At 35.1% G+C, this 14,693-nt stretch overlaps 1 protein-coding gene across 26 annotated transcripts in view; it reads right to left on the reverse strand.

Moving 5' to 3' along the window:
• Positions 1–14,693, reverse strand: part of Adgrl3 (adhesion G protein-coupled receptor L3) — a 734,954-nt gene that overhangs the window by 549,106 nt on the left and 171,155 nt on the right. The window lies entirely within an intron of this gene.

A 14,693-nucleotide genomic window follows, 5' to 3' on the forward strand; every position in this document is an offset into this window, starting at 1 on the left:
ATTCATTCTGCTACAGTGAAGAAAGGTGACTTTTCTAGAAGATGAGTTTAAGAGACTGATATAACAAGCTCATTTACTTATTTCTCTCATCTTGTCACTACACACACTCAAATTCAGCATACTACTTCACATTATCCACCCCATAGTAGTTTTTATTCTACCTAAAGCAGAATGTCAGTATTCTGGTGTGCTTGGGACTGTTTACTTTCTGGATGGAACACTTCTAAGCTGTTATGACTTAAGAATGAAAGATCCCCTTTGTTGGCTATATCCTCACCAGTTAGAAGGAGATGCTGGAACAAACTTTAGGATGGGCCTATCTGGAGGAAGTAGGTCTCCAGGAGTCTGAATGTGAAGGTTATACCTGAACCTAGATCCCCTCCTAGTTCTTTGCTTTGTGTTCCTAATGAATTGAGCAGCCTCTGCCATACACAAGGGCACCATTTTATTCTGGATCAACAGGCATGGCCAAAGAATGTGAACTGAAACCCCTGAAACCATGAATGATTTCCTTCCTCTCAGTTATTTATATGAAGAACTTAAAATCTGACTTTAAAAAAAAATCTCATTTGGCTTCCTCAGTAAACCACAGTTTGTTAGTACTTACTAACATTCTGATGTGTCCAAATCCTTGTTATTTATCATCTTGAGTAAAACATGAATATGTGGAAAAGATAGCATAAGTTGAGTGATAGATGGTATCACCATTTTAAAAAAATCATGCAATATGACATTTTTAGAGAAGACATACAGAATAATTTTGAAAAAAGTGTAAAATATATAAAGAACATTTTTTCATGGATGTAGACAATTTTAAATCTGATATATAAACAAAAGCCAAAGCTTCTACAAAAGAAAATGCAAAAACAAACCCACAAAATCCAACTAGTTACTGTATAGCAAAAGAATAGCCAAGATTAATCTGCCACAATAGTTCATTTTGTCTTGCAAAGTAAGAATATGTTTCCACATTTTGTAACTATTTCAATGAATCAACGAATTTACATATATTTTAATATTTTATAATGTAATAATTATATGTAATATAATTGATATGTGATGTGTGTGTGTGTGTGTGTATGTAAAGATTACATGTCTCCCAAATTGAAGTTGCACTGGAGCAGGGCCATGTTCCTCTTTCTTCACCCTTTCTGTGGCTAAGCTTGTGTAGGGAAAGTGAACTGTTAGGATGGTCCTCCCTCTGGTCCTCCCTCACATCTTGCAAAGTAGAAAGTAGCTCCTATCAGGCTCCTTAATAAACAGAGTTCTGACCCTTTCAACAGATTAATGATCTGTAAAGTGCCATTACAGACAAAAGCACTCAGCCACACCTAAGTATTCATAGAAGAACACTGGATTTGCATTATGTAATATGAACGTATTTTATGTGATGTTGGAGCACATCATAAGAATTACTAGTCTTGTTAGAATTTTCTACATTTCAAGACTGAAAATGGAGAGAAACCTGTCCTTTTCCTTATCTTTCGTGAAATGTCACTAGACCATATGTTCCTTGAAAGATAAACTGGGATGATGTCAATCTCGGCAAAATTAAACCCTAATAGTGGCTTAATAAAGTGTTACTCGAATATATGAAAACCTCCACTTAAGCAGACCACTCTATTTCCAGGGCTCAAACTAGGCTCAAGCATAGCTAATACACAACTGTTTTCATTTTCATTTAAATTAGAAAAGGTATAACATAATCCTGTGATGATTATCTCCATTCTTGGCGGAATGCATGCTTCAAAATTCTATACACATGATTTGTGTTCTGTGACCAGTGACTCCGTTTATTTTAATTAACATGTGTTCAAGCTGAACACTCAATATAACTTGAATAACTTATTTTCTGTTCTGAATTAGACTAATTTCCATGTTGATGTCTACATGCATATAATAGAATGAAACTACGAACAGCTATCAGAACATCACAATTCCAATGAGACAACCTAGGCAAAGCACCAGTATTATAATTCCGCCTTACAACATTTCCAAGAAAAACTTTTAAGTGTGGAAAAAAAAGAAAACAACAACCTTCTTCCTTCCACAGGAACAGTCAGAAGATCCCAAAAGTAGGCATCATCGGTTATTTTAATATGAAAAGAAGTGTGTAAATAGGATGAATTTTAAGAAATCAAACGGTGCTAGAGAAATAATCATTAAAATCCAATGAAAACAAGCATCCACACGAGAACTCTAACAGACGGTTCAGTGTATTGCACGAACACGTGATCTACCATTAAGCAAATATCATTAAGGAAAGGGGAACTGTAGTTTTCCTTTTTTTCCCCTCCCTCTCCTGCCCCCTTTAGTAACTTTAGCTACACATATGGACCATTTTGTTTCGCTTCTGGTTTACTTTCTCTTAATCAAAGACCCTCACTGTAATGCCTTCACACAGGGCTCAGTGTTGCGGTTACCGTGGAAACCATAATTCTGAATGTCCTAACTTGTGTGATTAAAATTTAACACAAAGTAACATTGATGGTCTCCCGCATTTCAGGACCACCAATATCCAATTCTAATTAGCAGCACAGTAGCTGGCTTGGAAGGAATAAAGAGCTGTGGCTACCCCAGCCTCACATTGCGGCTCTTCCCTGGGAACACCAGGACAATATATAGTGCTGAGTGAGTCTCTTACAAAGGCCTGGTTCAAACACAGGAATTATTTCTAGTTAACTTTCTTATCCCTTGGAGAGAACAAAGCATATAGTCATCTTCTTTATATATACTAGAGGAGCTTTTACATTTTTAAAACTGTGATGCCTATTGCACATGCCTGTTCATTTCCAGCAAAATTCTGCCATGGTCTGACAAAGTCATGCAGTAAACGTGCATTTTATTTCCTCAACTATAATAATGACTATGCTCGTCTTTACAGTTACTACACTGCCCTTTTTACATGGAATTAGCGTTTTATATTTTTACCATTAATTTATGACTATGATCGACATATCCATTTGACATTTGCAAATTTAACGGAAATCTTCCCGTTCCTCCCTTCTTTTTAGAAGTGTTCAGGAGGGAATCGATCAACTCCTGACACTCCCTTCAGGAAATATAGTCTCTCTCTTAGCGGCCATCTTAACTTCCCCAGAAAGAACAAAAGAACACTGGCACAACCCTGGGCCTAGGCACTCATCGCTTCCCCATTCCGAAGGACAAAACATTAGTCAGTGCCACATTTCAAATAAGGAAATTATATGTTGACACTCTGGGACCTTTTGTTTTGTTTATCATATTTAAGAGAGTATATGAGCAGTAGTCTTTCTCTTTTCTGAAATCCCATGGAAAATTATTTAAGTACTTAGGACAAAATCTTAGATATTAAACATTTGGAGTCAGAAAGAGAAATGATCTAACTCCAGCAATCAACCTTTAGGGTGCGATTGAGGCCCAACTTTCAAAGGCTCCTTGATATAATTGGTTTGAGAGCCATTTTGTGTTTAATAGTTTTGATAATTTTCCACAGATGACTAATATTTCTCTTACTATTTGTTAAAACCTTTCCCCACTTCATTTATAAGCCTAACTAACTATAAATACTTACCACAATAGCATCTGTGAATTAGATCTATAAAATTAACAGGACTACCTAAAAAAGATAAAATAACCATACTATAAAATATTGTTTTATACATGATTTCCATCATTTAAAAATTTTAATTTTTACCCCAAATACTCCATGTGTAGCAATAATAGCCAGTTTCAGAGTCAGGTTAAACCCATCTACATTGACCTTTACAGATTAACTGGTAACTTGTGTGAAAAATATTTTAAAGATCATGTCTAACCCTGAAACTTACACACAGTTCATTTAAAGGTCACAGATCTTTAAGAAAAGATATAAGTATAAGCTAAACGAAGAAATTTTTACCGCACATACTGCTTTGATATTTGAGCACATAATAATTTTAATGAGGCTATAGACAATCTCTACTTCTGAGGACTTCATACTCACAATACATACAGGGTTGTCCTGTACTACAAACGGTCCATTCAGGGCTTTTATTTCTAATTAGAATATGTGAATAAATTCAAGTGACCCTGGAGTAAGCTATTGTTTCCTTTGCAGCCTGAAAGGGTGAAGAAGGAAAAGGCACGTGGGAATTTAAATGTCAGATAGGGGTCCTGAGAGTGTGTTAGCCACAGACATAGAAAGGGTAAAAGCACATGCAAAAGAAAAGGATAATAATAATAAAAAAAATAAAATCCTTTATACATTCTTGGCCTCAGTTCTGATGTGGCTACTTAAATAAATGTTAATTTTAAAAGATCCTTTGAATACGCCAAGGGTTTCAAATATATGTTTTAAATAAGTTCTCTACCAGATGTTCTATAAATACAGTTAAAAGAATAAAAGAATATAGGAAGTCCAAAAGGTGGGGTAGGCAGCTAAGCAAAACTCAGGGAAGGCGAGAAAAGATAAAAGGACAGGCTTGCTTCATCAAATAATACTGAAGAGGGCTGATTCTACATAGGCTCGCCATGAATTAGTCTTGGTAAGAAGTCTGGCTGGATACTTTAAACATAATGCCTTTGCTGTCTTAAGTGTTATCAGAAACAACAGGTGGCAAAGTAGCTCAGGCCAGTGATACAAGATTCCTATATTCTTCAGGTTGAATGGTTAATGGTGGCTGTCCTTTCTACTGGAATTCCTTTTGTTTTATTTTTTATTTATTTTTTAGTGTTTAGTAAGTGTAGTCATATCTGAGCAACTAAAGTATACAATAATGATAGCTACAAGTAAATAATCATTGCTTAGAAAGGAACATTTCCCTTTTGCTGCCTCTATTGCACAATGTGTTGTCGATAAAACTGTTCAACAGACAAAATAGTTGTGACCTTGGTTCCAGCAAGTCAAGTGAGCCATATTATATCCAGTGTAAATCAAAATGACATTTTCTAGTTTTGCAAGACAGTTCAGTAGGCAGTGAAGATTGCCAGCAAGACCTGAGTTCATTTTCTGGAATATACATGGTAGAAAGAAGATAAACTCAAGCAGGTTGTCATTGGCCTCTGCATGTGAACAATGGCACGTACAAACACACAGGCACATATTTTTTTTCATGAAAAAATACAATTTTGTTCTCTCAGATTCACATACCACGAATTGATGCATATATACTCATAAGGTTTTAATAAGCATCTAGTTTGTGTTGATCTAGACCATTACCAATGAAATTAAATTTCTTTTCTGTTAGTTGAAAGATTTTATTATTATCTGTTGAACACGAATATGGTAAAAAGACATTTTTTAACATTTTAACATTAAAAACTGAACTCTAAATGTTGTCAAAAGTTCACTCTCTGCTTTGGCTAAAGTTAAATGAATTTTGTGGGTGGATGATCTATGTGTATTGGGAAAATGTCAAGCATGTGAATTGAAAAGCACAAGCTGCTTGTAGCCATTTCCCAAACAAACCAATTCTTCCTTTCTGGGTTAACGTAGGTAATAAATACAATTGAGAAAAATCTCAATTCAGATGTGGCTTTAACAAGTGTTTTTATAAATAAAGGGTGCTGGGTAGATGCACCATTAGTTCATCATTCCTTGTGTCTCTGTTAGCATTAGAACAACACAGCAAGAAATGCTCTACCCAGAAGAGGATGAAGGCTGTGTGTGACACTCTTCTCCACTGAGAGTCAATCCTTGTCTTCTGCAGCAATGTTTTCTTCCCTTCCTTCCTTCGTTCCTTCCTTTTTGTGTGATAGTTGTGTGTGTGTGTGTGTGTGTGTGTGTGTGTATGTGTGTAACAACTCTAGCTGTCCTGTTACTTGCTCCATAGACCAGGCTGGCCTGGAACTCACAGAGATCTGCCTGCCTCCTCCTCCAATCTCCAGAGTATTGGGATTAAAGGCATGCCCCAACAATGTTTTCAAACCTTCTTTCTATTAAATCTGTTCCCTGGTGTTATGTTGGCTCTAATTTCCATAAAAATGTTTTCAGATAAATTATCAGTCTCCAATTTATTTCACGTGTATTATACTCGGCTGTCTTGGAAACGAAAGCTTTTGTTTGTTGAGATATTTTCATAAGAGGCTTCCATGACCTTTTAGAACTCATAATTACACCATATTCAACAGTAAGATGGTATGTTTTAAATGCAGATGAAAAAAGTTTAGCAGTGTGAGAAAGAAACTAAAAAAACATACATCAGGAAAAAAAACAGTTAACAGAAATTGCCTGGAAAACCTTTGTCAACAGAGTTTTGTGATGTGTCTTCTCTATAGTTGGAACACCAGTTCTCACGATAACAGCTACAACATCAATGGGTTGCTAGGATACAAAGCACTTTTTTTCCCCAGAGATATTTATACTATACTAAGATGAAAATCAAACTTTCAATTTCAACTGTTCATTACTAAATTATCAATACATTGAGAATCTAAGAATATTGTCAATGTAGCGTAGTTGATTGTTAATGACACCGAATCAAGGCAAACACAGTTTAATAAAAGCTTCATTTGTGGAAACAGTCACCAAAAATTTATGAACTTGTGTCTAACAACACTGAGATACAATTTAAATAAATATATGAGTTTAGAAAACACAGATTCCTAATTTATTCATAAAATGGTGAGTTTACATGACAATATATACATTAACAAGCTTAGGAAAATCTAGCCATTCACAATTTTTGGCAACAAAGCCAGCAAATAACTGCTTGCCTCCACTGTACTTTAAAAAAGCAATTTGAGATGATACCCCCAGGAATTAAACTCATAGATAAACATTTCAGCTAATTACATATTGTTTTCAGAACACTGAAGACAGCAGTAGGCCAAATCAAGAAACCCAATTCCTTTTCTTTTTAAGCAATTTAATTCTATTTCTAATTCTCTTTCTGCACTCATTAGGAATTCAATAAAAGTATGTAAGATGAGCTCTGGTTAGATGGAAAAGATACAGAAAAGTATTAAGCTTTTAAATTTAATAAATAAGAGAAAGTTTGGCTAGCAGTTAGCAGAGAAATGGCAGAGGCATCAAAGACTTGCGTGAAAGTACAGTGAAGGCTGCTGTCCGAGAACCTACATCAGAGCTGAGCAGGCTGGGATTTGTGAACCTGCTTCATCCCATCACTTTATCTTATCTTCAATGAATTCCTCACATTTCTGAGACATTTTCCTTTAAAAAATCTACCATAGTAACATTTCTTTTCTGTTTTTGTTGTTATTTCTTTGGTTTTTGAGGCAGGGTTTATCTGTGTAGCCCTGACTGTCCTGGAAGTTTTCTGTAGACCAAGCTAGCCTCAAACTCAGGTATCAGCAGCCTGCCTCTGCCTCCCAAGTGCTGGGATTAAAGTTATGTGCAATCATCATCCAGTTTCAGTAACTATTTTTAAAGATAACTTATTAAGTATATAATATAAAAGAGCTCCTTAATAATTCTTAAATTACTCTTATTTACCAATACTCTATCATTATCCACAGAGAAATGAATGTCCTTCCAAACAAATTAAATGTTATCAGAAAACTAATTTGATCTTGGGATGTCCATATTCTTAGAATATGTATTCTATTTTAAGGCAGTGAAATTTTAGGCACCAACTACCAGCTTTGAAGGCCTTGCATTGTTTTCAAAAAAATTATTTTCAAGATCCTACTCCAGTACTTGTATAGCGCCACACAGCCATCTGTAGACATTTCTATCAAGTGGGTAGCTGACTTCCTCAAATCAACACAGCATTAATATTCCACAATATAGTGTGCATTGTGCACATGTCAGACACTAATATGAGCTAAATAAATAATAATAATAGTTTTTTTCTTTGAGACTGATAATGCCCCTCAGCATTTAGAAAATGATATGCAAAGAATCAGGGATTACTGTGTGTGACACATAACCAAAAGGACTCTTATTCCTCAGGCTCCTTAAAGTGTATATGTTTGAAGTTATTTTCTCAAAAATGCACTCTAAGTGGATGGAGATGTGGCTCAGATGTGAAGGGTACTGGCAACTCTTACAGAGGACCTGGTTCTGTTTCTAGTGGCCACATGTAAGTTAAAAATCTAATTCCAGAGCATTAGCTGGCCCCTCACACAATCTATTGGTACCAGACATGTGGAACACACACACACACACACACACACACACACACACACACACAAAAGCGTGTAGGTAAAACACACATAAAATGTTAAAAATAAATATTTTAAAATGCATAATTATTTTAAAAATGTAAATTTATCAAGTATATTATATTTCATAGTTAAGTAGGTACTAATTAAAGAAATAAATTGTTGATATTTAAAATCTTGTTAAAAATTAAATTCTCAGAAAATCCTATAAAAAGATAGTTGTGTTAGGAGTTTATATTTTTCATGTGTTTTCATTATTTAATATAAGTAATATTTAATTTCAATCCAGTGTTTTGAATATCAAATTGGAAAATGCACTATGTAAATTGGTAATCTGATAAGATTCAGGTGTTTAAAAATTATGTAGACTCTTCCCCAACATCACCATTGGCTTTTCATTAATTTTAATTTTCAATCATTTTAAGACATGCTTAATATTGACTTCTGATAGAATTAGTTAAATACAACGATAAACTCTTTTGCCCAATGACAAAAGATCATCACAAAATTGCAACATCATATATTTTTTTTTTAGAGCAAGAAAGTCGTTTATGAATAACACAGTGTGGCCCTCACTAATTGTACAAATGAGAATACTGCAATCCAGAGAGATTATGAAGTGCATCTCTAGTCTCATAGCAAGCTAACACGAAGACAGACCCACAGTGAAGACAACCTGAGCCTAGGGTTCTTTCCGGTAGGACCACATTCGCAAGTTGTCTATAGTTTACTCTCCGGGATACAGAAAGAGACTTTTACCTGACAGGTATAAGATAAAACATCTTACTATATCCTGCTATGAATAGCCAGTGGCAATTTCATGTTTAGATTCTACATTTATTCTTATTTTGAAGTTCAATTATTTTAATCTGTAGGGTGCTTATATTATCAAATCAATTATGAACATTGTAAATAATTTTTATGAGGTCCTTTCTATGTAAAAAGCACTAGACATGTGAAGTCACATTAACTAAGCATGTGGCATGAAGCCAAGGAAATGCCTTGTGGGTGGCAAAGCTGCCAACATTAACTGTAAGAACAGACGTACAAAAGAGAACGGAAAATGTCACAGAAAAAAAATAACATTTTCACTTAGTGTAATTTTTCTACATACATTTAGAACACAACAAAACATTCAGGCCTTCCACAATTAAGCCAGTGTTGAAATTGCTGAAACTCAGAATTTTAAGAAAAAGCTTTCACAATATCAATTTTTATAACAATGACAATTTAAATAGAAATATTAAAAGAATGGTATAAAATAAAGTACAGAAAAAAATCAATAGATTCCCTGACTATATGACCTAGTAATCTTATTTGGATGGCTCTGAAAACTCAAGCACACACGCACTTGCATAGATGTATGTTGTGGAACAATGGTCTGTACCCTGCCACTTTTATTTTAAATAAACACTGATTGGTCAATAGCAGGCAATAAGTATAGGCAAGGCATCCAGGCAGGAAGTAGAGGCAGGGTAACAAGAATTCTGGGAAGAGGGAAGTTTCAGTCTGTAGTTGTCACCCAGACAGAGAGGAAGCCAGACACAGAGCAAGCAAGATGTGACTGCCTCATCGAAAAAGGTACCAAGCCACATGGCTAATACAGACAAGTATCATAGACTAATATAAGTTATAAGAGTTAATAGCAGCCTGAGATAATAGGCCAGACAGCCTGTAATTAATGCAGACCACCGTGTGATTTATTTTGGACTTAATGACTGCAGGAACAGGCAGAACAGGAACTTCAGTCAACAGCTCACAGAAACACAATACATGAGTGTTTACAAGTTTTCACTTTTATCACTTAATTAGAAAGCCCAAATGTTTATAGTAGATGAATAAATGAACTATGATATGCACAGAACCAAGCAATAAAAATTGAATGAATTAATGACGCGGTCAAGAAGAACAGAATCTCAAAGGCATTATGCTAAGTGAACACAGTTGGGCTCAAAAGGCTACATATTCTACATCATTCTGAAAATTTTAAAAATATGAATTGAGAAGAACCTATGAAATCTAGGAATAAGAGGATTACACAGGTTTTGATTAACCGGGAGAAAGAGGAGGAAATGTTTAGGTGATAAAATTGGTTGGTGTCTTGTTTTGGTAATTATGACTTCTCCACAGCCCTTATATTTCACGGCATTTTACAAAGAAAAAACAAAGGTTATAGATGGAAGTAGATAAACATTAGTTCCAGTTTTAAAAACACATGGTTGTTAAAATTCTCAAACATTTAAAGTGTGTAATTTCAAACTATGGAATAGACAGGAAGCTCAAATGTATGTACTCAAAAATAATCATGAGAAAATGTTCCCTCTTGTGAGATCCTGTCTTCCCCCAAATTAGACAAATTCAATACAGGACTGGTGGCACAGGGCCGTAATGCATACTTCTCATGACAGAAAACACAAGGCTAAGGTAGAAAGACCCTGAATTTAAGGCGTATGTGAGCTCCAGAATTCACTCAGACCAACTACAGCAGCCTTGGGAGTATTCCCTTAAAATATGTATTAAAAATTCATACAAAGAGGGCCATGGTTATAATTTGCTGGTGAAGTGCCTTTAAATTCTATCTCTAGTACTTCTATGATTAATCAAGCAATACATCCAATCCATACACACACGTACATGCATACATACATACATACATAACCAAGCAAGACAAAGTTTAGATATTCTAAAACAATTTTTCAACATTAAATATTACATAAATAAAGCTATGTACACCAAAGAAACTGATGCCAGCACACTTGGTAACTGGTATTGATTTCATTACGTTTTGTTAAAAAAAACAAAATGAAACTGTGAAAAACGATTTATTGTTTTGTTTGGGTTAGTAAGTGATTCTGTTGTCTGCCAATACTGCCTTCCTGATCACTGTTTCATGGCGGTCTGCTCTGCGCTGTAAATGGCTGACAATTTCAGCTGTCTGCTACTGACGGGCAGCTATCTATCCAATGTCAGACGTATCTTTATGCAGATTTCCAAAGGCTGCCGAGTCCGCACATGAGTTCTGAAGGGCACTAACTATGTGGCTGACAGCGTGTGACAGCCACTAAGCATGGAATAAGTAGGAATGAGCATATGAATAATCAATGAGCTTTCACTCTGCCCCTGGCCAGCTTCAGAATCCTGCACTCTCTCTATGGCCTTGAAATTAATTAGAAATGGAATTTCTTAGTAAATCGAATTTGTTTTAATTTTCCATAAACAAATGAGTAAAAGTAAGAGACAACAGTGACCTTAAGTCTGACACATTATATATCTTCAGGAAAAATTTCTACTTAAAAATGAAGACTAGCATCAGTCTGGATGTTATTTCTATAAAACAGTATATCACTTTTTCTTTATATTTATATATATAGTGCATAAAATATGTGACTATGTGTTAAAAATTACAAAACATAAACTACATATAATAAATTATATGATTATATAAAATAAATTATATATTATCTATGAACTATTTACTTATTTCTCACACACACACATACATGCATATTTATATTCAAGGAAACCTTAAACTTTGCTATCTACACAGGTAACTACACAGTACCACTAAAAGCATGGTCAGTTTCCATCTTGATACCTATTCCCACCATCTGCTTTCCTCTCATCCTTCAAATGCAGTCATGAAGCTCTGTCAACTGCACTTTGGAAACAATCTCACGGGTGTGACCACCACTCAGTCCCAGCAGTTGCCTGAAACTGGATTTTCATTTGACAACAATTGAGTTATTACAAGAATATTCCAGATAATCAATGTCTTATATTCACATTGTCATTTATGATATTTCCAGCTGTCTTTTACGAGTCCATGACCAAGGCCAGTGATCCATCATAAAAGATACATAAAAGAAGAAATAGGCATCTATATATAGGAAATATTTCCTAAATACCTCAACTTATCATGGGCGTATATATGTGTGTGTGTGTGTGCATGTGCATGCTTGTGTTTGGTGTGGGTATGGTGTATATATACTTATTAGTCTTATCAGTATATGTGTGCACACATGTATGCTGTGTGTACATGGTTGTGAAGATCAGAACTAGACATTGGGTGTCTTCTTCAACTTCTTTCCATATTTATGTTTTCAAGACAGAAACATGAACTCCATGTTTTTGGCTAGGCTTGCTGCATACAGACATTCTCTGGATCTGCCCATTTCTGCTTTCACAGTACTGGGTCATGAAATATGCACTATCCAAATTCCTACACTTGCATGGCAAGGAAGACACTATACTGCAGGAGATATCTTGCTGAGACCATACAGGAACTAATTTAAAGAAGCAAGGGGAAAAAATCCTGGCATAAAACAAAAGAGGCAGTTCCACAGAGGTACTTAGGTACTTACAATTTTCAACTTTTGTACAGTTAAGGCCAGCATGGAAAGGGGAGTTCTAGGTAAGGAGGTACGAGTATCTGAGGAGAGTGAGTAGAAGGAAAACAAGAGCTACAGCTCTTGGTGGAGGAGGTTTTCAGTACATGTTGAAGCCAAGCCAGCTGGAGAGCCCAGGGGGGCAGACACTAGTTGTGAATTATGACAAAGGTGGTAAAGATGGGCCAAAGAAAAACATGTCATACCGCTTCTTGTCTCCACAGCACAGGGCTGAGATTGGACTCAAGGCAGTAGCCAAGGGGGTAATAAGAAGTCTGGCAGAACCTGCTGATGGATACGCCATCTGTGGGAAATTGTCTCAGCATTACTCCAAGTGTTTATACCTAGGAGCTGAAAGAGTGGCGTCAACAACTATACTTTTGTGTGAGAACGGTTTTACTAAACACCCTTCATTGTTTTGAAAACTTTCATTTGATGTTGTGTGGTTAAACACACTCAAAGAAGACCTTTACTACAGAAAGGATGCCTTCTCCAGTGTGTCCTTTTTGAGTCTCAAGCACTGATACAGTATTTCGGACATGCTGAACTCTATTCTAAATGCTGTGTAGTAGAAAATTTTATTAACCTCTAACTACACAAGAGGGAACAGAAACATAGGCATGGTAATAACACATGAAAGGTCATGTGTCCAGATTCTCTCCAACACAGCAGCACTTCCCCATGCTTCTCAAGTTTGCATTGCGTGTCTTATATTAAAATGGAGTCTAGAGGCTCCCGATACTGAGACTGAGCTAACGGGTGGGCTACAAAAGGAGCAGTTAGTGGTATCTGGTGTGCTGAATATGTTCAGTCTCTTGATCTGGTTGGCAGTTATTTATTTTGACAAGCAGACTGCATATTTTTAAACGGTAAGTTTAATACACATTATGAACCTCTATATTTAAAAACACAATGAAGCAAGTAGGGGCAGGAAGCAAATAGGCTGGAACTATACTGACACATTTGTCCACGGAGAGATTGGCTATCTGCTCATAATCTGATAACCAATTGGTTATCAGTACATAATCTGTTCTTTTGATTGTTTCTGTCTGTTTACAACTGAAGCAACTCTCTTCATGTCTTCCGTCATCTTCCACTTAAGGAAATATCTCAAAGAGTAACTCTGGCTGGCCTGGAAATATCTCTAAGATCTGCCTGACTCTGCCTTAAATCCTTGTGTTTAAAAACAACATCACTCTCTGTCATGTACTAGCTTCTAATGAGAGTTTCTAGGTAATACTACATTCAATATTTTTAAAGGAATTATTGAGTAAGCCTGTTTCTGTTAAATTGCTTTATTTTACTTTAACAGTGACCTAATTTCAGTTTTAACTTAGTAGATGAATGTCTACAGCATTTAGATATTAACGTAACAAGCTAATCAATTCCGAGTAACTCAATCATACCTACTTTCAAAAAGAGGACGAATGTTGTTTACATATGCAAATGATATGGAGAGGAAAATCAGTGGCAAAGAAGTTAAGAATTAAAAAAAAACATTTAAATCACTAAACAACATTCAAAATAGACTGTCTATAAAGGCATTTGTAATGTTTCCATAATCTTAAGTCGCTGACTGTTTTTAAGGTTAATTCTAAACTAGGAAAATACATTGTAATAGTTTATAGTAAATAACTATTATTTTAATGAATCAAAATTTAAGAAATATTAATCAGTTAATAAGAAAAATAAGAAAATAAGAAGCCCTGATTTTTTCTGCATATTTACAATAACTTAAAGTTCCTTTACAAAAATTAATTGGAATATTCCAAAAAGACAATAGAAGCCTGGCATCGTTGTACACAGCTCTAATCGTAGAACTCAGGAGACTCAGGGAGAATGATATTGAATTGGGGTACCTACTCAGAAATTATCCCCGAAACAACAACAACAAAAACAACAAAGAAAGAAATCCTAATTGTTACCATTGGATAGGAGTAAAAAGATCTGCTTTACATTTTATGACTTGCTTGAGATAATATGTAACAGCCTAATTTTATACTCTGAAAATTTTCATGTTGAACTTAATAAATATATTTGTAGTAAATAGGTCAGATTTGAAAATAATCTGTGTTATATATAAAACATCTTGATAATATAAAATAAGCATACTTAATTTATTAACTTTATATTCAATGATGGATAAAAATTGAGAGCAAATGAACAAATTATACAAGAATGACATCAATGCATTGTCTTGGTGTCCATGTATCAAAGGGAGCA

This window comes from Microtus pennsylvanicus, chromosome 12 (assembly GCF_037038515.1).
Source record: "Microtus pennsylvanicus isolate mMicPen1 chromosome 12, mMicPen1.hap1, whole genome shotgun sequence".
Classification (NCBI taxonomy): Eukaryota; Metazoa; Chordata; class Mammalia; order Rodentia; family Cricetidae; genus Microtus; species Microtus pennsylvanicus.